The sequence below is a fragment of the Rhinolophus sinicus genome, chromosome 4 (assembly GCF_057876585.1).
Source record: "Rhinolophus sinicus isolate RSI-liver-muscle chromosome 4, RSI-T2T, whole genome shotgun sequence".
Taxonomy (NCBI): domain Eukaryota; kingdom Metazoa; phylum Chordata; class Mammalia; order Chiroptera; family Rhinolophidae; genus Rhinolophus; species Rhinolophus sinicus.
In genome coordinates this window covers 40,806,965-40,814,216 of record NC_142504.1, presented here as the reverse complement: position 1 = coordinate 40,814,216, position 7,252 = coordinate 40,806,965, and the positions used below count along the sequence as shown (strand labels likewise).

The following is a 7,252-nucleotide window of genomic DNA, read 5'->3' as shown; positions in this document are numbered from 1 at the left end:
ATGAGGGTGAGGTCAAGGTCGTCCCTCACCCCCAGGACAGCCCTGGTGAATGACTGTGGACTATGGGGAATGGGTTCCATCCCTAATTTAATGGACCATTTGACTGTTTGGGAACATACCACCATGCAGTGGAACTGGTGGATGTGGGGGATATTTGCTTTTGTGTCTTAACCAGCCGCCATGGAGAATATGTAAGCACCTTGACTGTGAGATGATGTTGTTCTAGCACGGTACCCTGAGAGGCCCAGAGAGAGTGGCAGTGCCCTGAGAGCCCTGGCTGTGTCCGGGAAGTCTGGCTGAGCCCAGAGAGAGTGGCAATGCCCTGAGAGCCCTGGCTGAGTCCAGGAAGTCTGGCTGAGCCCAGAGACAGTGGCAGTGCCCTGAGAGCCTTGGCTGAGTCCAGGAGGTCTGGCTGTGCCCAGAGAGAGCGGCAGTGCCCTGAGAAACCCTGGCTGTGTCCAGGAAGACTGGTGGTACCCTAAGAAGTCCAGGAAGTCTGGCTGTGCCCAGAAGTACTGGTGGTGCCCTGAGAAACCCTGGCTGTGTCCGGGAAGACTGGTGGTATCCTAAGAAGCCCAGTAAGTCTGGCTGTGCCCAGAAGTACTGGTGGTGTCCTGAGAAACCCTGGCTGTGCCCAGAGAGCCTGGCTGTGTCCAGGATATTGCTAGCAAGAAGATGGTGGCTGAACCTGCAAGCGGCACAGTGAGGGTTGCAAACAGTGTGGCTCCTGTTTCCTGTTTCTCCAACACAGCCGCCAGTGAGAATATAGTAGTATGACTCCCCTGCCTGTGGCTCTGTGGGTGTTCCTTTTTGGCCTCACCGTGTCCTGCGTTCTTATGTGGGGAGTGGGAGCTGAGACCCCGCCTGGCACCCTACACGACACCAAGGGTCAGTCTCTACCACTGATATGCAAAGAGTATTCAAGGCTCAACTACAACAGGAAAGTACACAAGGGACACACTTGGAGCACACTGTTCTGGTGACCAGGGAGACCACACCACTGGGCCTCACAGCACACCTACTACATAAGGCCACACTACTAAGACCAGGAGGCATAGCAGCCCTACTTAATATATAGAAACGAATATAAGGGGGCAGCCAAAATGAAGAGACAAAGAAACATGTCCCAAGTAAAAGAACAGAACAAAGCTCCAGAAAAAGAACTAAACAAAATGGGGACAAGCAATCTACCAAATGCAGACTTCCAAACACTGGTTATAAGGATGCTCAATGATCTCAGGGAAAACTTCAACAAGGTGATAGGAAAATTAAAAATGGAGATAGAAAACATGAAAAAAAAAAAAAAAAAAAAAGAACCAATCAGAAATAAAAAAAAAATATATAATAATGGAAATGAAAACTACATTAGAGGGAATCAGCATTACATTAGCTGAAGCAGAGGATGAAATCAGCAATTTAGAAGTTAAGGTAGTAGAAAACACCTAATCAGAACTTCCAAAAGAGAAATAATTTAAAAAATGAAGATAGTTTAAGGGACTTCTGGAACAACATCAGCATATCAACATTTGCATCACAGGGGTACCAGGAGGAGAAAAGAGAGAACAGGAAATTGAAAACCAACTTGAAGAAATAATGACAGAAAACTTCCCTATCCTGGTGAAGGAAGTAGATAGACAAGCCCAGGCAGCACAGAGAGGTCCACACAAGATGAACCTAAAGAAGCCCACACGAAGATACATCATAATTAAAATGCCAAGATTAAAGACAAAGAAAGAATCTTAAAAGCAGCAAGAGAAAAACAGTTAGTTATCTACAAGGGAGCTCCCATAAGACTATCAGCTGATTTCTCAACAGAAACTTTGCAGGCCAGAGGGATTGGCAGGAAATATTCAAAATGATGAAAAGCTAAGTAGGACCTACAAGCAAGATTACTCTATGCAGCAAAGCTATAATTTAGAATTGAAGGACAGATAAAGAGTTTCCCAGAGAAGAAAAAGCTGACGGAGTTCATCACTATCAAACGAGTATCACAAAGAGTGTTAGAGGGACTTCAAGATGAAAACAAACAAACAACAAACAAACAAACCAAAACTGGGATAGTAACACCCATACCAGACAAAATAGACGTTTAAACAAAGGCTATAACAAAAGACAAACAAGGTCTCACTAATCCCACCTCTGGGTATTTATCTGAAGAAAACCAAAACACTACTTCAATGGTATGTGTGCATTGAACTGTTCATTGCAGCATTGTTTACAACAGCCAAAATATGGAGGCAACCTAGGTGTCCATCAATGGATGACTAGGTAAAAAAGAAGTGATACACATTTACAATGAAATATTACTCAGCCATACATAAAAAAGAATGAAATCTTACCATCTGCAACAACATGGATGGACCTAGAGGGCATTTTGCTGAGTGAAGTTATTCAGAGAAATACAAATGCCATATGATTTCACTTATATGTAGAATCTAAAGAAACAAACAAACAAACAAAAACTACAAGCAAAGAGAAACAAACTCATAGATAGAGATCTTTTTCATGGTTGCCAGATGGGAGGGAGATTGAGGGTAATGAATAAAAAAGGGAAATGGATTAAAAAGTACAGATTGGTAGTTATAAAATAGTCAAGGGGATGTAAAGTATAGCATACAGAATATAGTTAATCATATTATGTTTGGTGTCAGATGGGTACTAGATTTATCAGCGTCATCACTTCGTAAATCATACAAATGTCTAATCACTATGTTGTAGACCTAAAAGTAATATAATATTGTATGTCAACTGTAACTGAAAAATAAAATAAATTATTAAAGTTCAAAAAAAGTAAATGAAGAAAAGTTCAGAAATACAAATGATACCGTTTTTATCAAGAAGCACACACAACTACAAAATTCATTTCAATGTTTTTGGATTTGATTTGTTATTTTTTGTTCATCACATTGCAAAGATTTTTGTTATTTTCAAACAGGAGGAGCCATACTATCACACTATTTATTTTTATTTTTCTTCCTGCAGGCAAAATGTACATTATACAGCACTTCAGTATAATTTCAATTTCTTTTTTACCTGAATTATGATTACCGTAGGTTTGTACTTGCTCTCTTTGTATAGGTGTGTACAACTTCTGTTTTCCATTTCAGGAACATATCCAGAAGAATCCAGACTTTTCAAATATCTTTTGCATACTTTAAAGAATGCTTTTCTAAATATCCATTAACTTTACAACATTATACACACACACACACACACACACACACACACCTCTATATATATATATATAACTTCCAGTTATCCTTACTGTGTTTTCCATGACTCTCTTAAGATATCAAGGCCTAATAAAACATGACACACCCTTATGTTAGAATATTAGGCAGCCATTTAAAATCATTTTTTGGGAAACCCCGCTTAGTAACATGTAAAAAGTTTATGAAATAGTATTAGGTGGGAAATTATAACACAAAATTGTATATGATATTTGCTAAACCATATATGATATCTTGCTAAACTGAGAGCTTAACAGTGTCTGTCTGAAGGAAATGGTTTCCATAATTTTAAATTACTCAATAGATTCTATAAGCATAAATTACATACCTGATAAAAGACATCTTATTTTCTTTTCATGATTGCCTTATATTATTATCCTTTATTATTGTCTTTAATATAATTTGCAGTTGTTTGAGACTTGATCCATTCTTTTTACAATTCTACATTTTGTTTCTCAAATATTGTATTACTTCTACATAAAACGTCACCTTATGGAAGATTACTGTAGAATAGAAGTCATCAAATTATAGCCTACCGGCTGAGGCAGCCCACAGTGAGCTAACAAGCATTTTACATTTTTAAATGATGGGGGGAAATATCAAAGGAAGAATAATATGTTGTGACATGTAAAAACTAAATTAAATTCAAATTTCCATTTTCATCAGTAAAGTATTATTGGAACACAGCCACACACATATTTCCATATTATCTAGGACTGCTGTTACACTACAATTGAAGGGTTGAGCAGTTTCAAAAGAGACTGGCCCACAAAGCCTCAAATATTTACTATTGGGCCAGTCACAGAAAGTTTACAAACCCTTGATTAAGATGGTGACTTCTGAAATTTTGTATACAAATCACAAAGAGGACCTTATTAAATATCAATTTTGATTCTGTGGTCTGAAACTGCATTTTAAACAAGTTGCAATTGATGTTAATGCTGATGATCCATGAACCACATTCAGTCGTAAAGCTCTGGATTACCATTCTATTTAGGGGACATTTTCTGTTTTCTAGCCTATATAAAGTATTCAGTACATTGAGACATACCAACAGATTATACTTTCTAACATAATTATCATAATGTAATAAAATTAATCATGTTACTTTCCTACAAAGATATTATAATGTTCAGTTCAAACATACTATAATAATAAATGTGCCTATAAAGTCTATAATAATTATTAGGTTAAAATTACTTGGTTCTTTCCCCTTTTTGAGAAAATTATCTCAAACTATTCTAACAATCTCAAAGAAAACAGATCCGGTAAATTATTGTAACTGTTCACTACACACTATCCGAGCAGCCCTAAGCCTCTCTTTCTCAGTATTGATAGAATGACAAAGTGGGCCATTGTATTGGAAGAGCTTTCCCAGGGAGGAACTAAGAGGTTACAATTTCTGCTGTGTGGAGTACTCTATGTTTGGATTATCTTCCTTCTAAATTGCTTCCTCTCCCCTTAGGCTGGTTTTGTTAAGGATGAGTTTGTGATTACCTCCTCTTGGGAGGTCCTTTGTCCTTGTAAGATTTAGCAAAACCAGGGAAAAGATGCCTGGGGTGGCCAGTTTACAGGAGCTCTTCTCTAAACCTTAGGGAGAAATATTCTTTTATTTGGGTCAAAATTCCTTGCCTCTTGTTGATAGGGAAGGATGCTCTAGGAACAAAATCAAGAAAAAGACCACTAAGCCTAATTCTAGTCTATACCTTAAAACTAGAGCAACAGTGGAGTTCCCATAGTATTAATCTCTGGTAATAAAAACAAATCATTAAACACATAAATTTACAATTCCATTTACATCATAGTTGTATTCCTGGAAAATCCCGTATATTTTAAAACACTCCCAAAATATCTTTTTTCTTTATATGTAAAATAGAATGAGACTCTACATTCAGATAATATAAATCAATTGTATGAATGTTAAGCAAGATATTTCAAAGTTATATGAGACATGTTTTCTTGTGCCAAACTGTACTTGTATTGTAGAATGACTAGCATCCCTAGCTGTCAGCCACTACATGCCGGTAGTGTCCCTTAGTCGTTGTGAAAACTAAAATGTCTCACAAATCCCAAATGTCCCCTGGTGAATTTATGCGATAGAGCAAATGAGAATAGGAATAGTAGTAGCAGTAATAATAGTAGTAGTAGTAGTAGTAGTAATAGTAGTAGTAAACATGTTTTCAGGATCTGTTACCTTAATTTTTTCAGTGATGAGTTTATCTCAACTACTTAAATGATGTATCCTTTTCAAACTGCACTTCAAAAGCACAAGGATGTACATTCTTGTACATTCCATGTTCTCAAATCGAGTCCTGGAGATCACTTCGGGGTGACAGTGGAGACAGCGACCTTGCACTCTGCAGATTCTTCTGAGAATGTTTGAAGCAGCTGCTGTGGGCAAGGAGATATGGCAGGACCTGAGAACCCCGAGGGAACCCCACCTTCCGAAGAGGGCTGAGGCAAGGCAGACACCTCAAAACCCATGGAAAGGAGCAGATGAAAATAGAACACATCGAAGCCATGGTGCACTTCTCAACAAAAGCCGTGGAGCCTCTGTGAGCCCACGCCCTCTTGTCCCGTAAGGGAGCTGTGACTCACGCCACTCTGACCAGGCCGGGTGAGGACTGAGAGCAGCATCCGCGTAGACCGGTCCATCCGCACAGTTTACAGCAGGATGGGCCTAGCGCTTTCCGGTTTTGAACAAGCACACCATGGCGGTGGCCGAGTCCAAGAAGGCCTTAGAGCTGGATCCCCATGGGACATACAAGTCATATCTCAAGATAGCCGCACTGAAGCTGAGAGAGTCACCGCATCCCGCGGGAGGTGTCGGCTCCTTTGACGTCACCTGCATGCTGAGCAACCCGAGCTTCATGAGCGTGGTATCAAACCTAATGAATAATCCCCAAGTTCAACAGCATATGTCAGGATGATTTCGGGCCACCCGCCCCCTTGGGGACGCTCAGCACTATCTTCTCACTGAAGGACTTGGCCAGTTTCATCCAGGCGGGGCAGCACTTAGCTCGGGAGATGCAGCAGCAGAATCCCGACAGAAGAACTGAAGTCAGATCCAATGTTGGATCCCCCGTGCCAGCAATGTGGATCACCAGGAATGACCGCCCACCTGGTGTCTCAACGCCACCATGCCCTTCTCCTCTGACTGGAGGTTTCCTGGCGTTTTGCCGTTTTCTCCCATTGGACTGCCCAAGTGAAAAAAAGAAAGAAGAAATTGGACCTGCCCATCTAAAAATTTTTCTTTAAAGTATCATTATATATCATTTAATATTATTAATATGGTCTTACCTACCTGTTCGATTAATTTCAGGAATTTTTGTTAGTTTCTCAGTCTTCTTTGCTTATCTCATTCTGAGCTTGGTGAACAGAGAATTCTTTTTAATTATTATTATTTAATTCAACATCTACCAAGTATATGGCTTTGTCTAGCACAGTGATACATTTCTTAACCTGATTTAGCCTTTAAATCAGACAGGATTCATCTAATTATGTTATCTATGGGAATGAAATTGAGCCCTTTTTTCCTCACTGAGTATATTCTAATTCTGTAACTCTAGCAATATTATTTTACAGTTTATTTCCACTAATTCCATGAAAATTACAAATTTCATGCATCTAAAATGGTTATACACAGGGAAAACACTCACCTACTGTGGGTATCTGGTCTTATTCCTTTACATTTTAAGTAGATTTGATTTCTTTGCAGATCTGGTTTAAATTTCTACTAACCATGAGACACCTGAATGGGTAGCATAAGAAACCGATTATGATGTTTCTTTTATAGATATCACATTTTCTGGGAAATAAGCCAGAGTCTGATCTAATTTCTCTCTAGCACTTTTAGTATGTTTACTCTGAAAATGGTAATAAAATATATTCTTCCTAAATAAATTGATTTCTATTTGAATATATTTACTAACAATTCTATAGAATTATCTGTTAGCGTTAGAACTGTAATTCCTTTCTTCAAGTCCTAAATTGTGACTTGAAATATTTATTTGAAGAGTTAC

At 38.8% G+C, this 7,252-nt stretch overlaps 1 pseudogene; it reads left to right on the top strand.

The window, feature by feature from the left end:
* The first annotated feature begins 5,483 nt into the window (after positions 1 to 5,483).
* Positions 5,484 to 6,488, top strand: LOC148758358 (small glutamine-rich tetratricopeptide repeat-containing protein alpha-like; annotated as a pseudogene).
* The last annotated feature ends 764 nt before the right edge of the window (positions 6,489 to 7,252 follow it).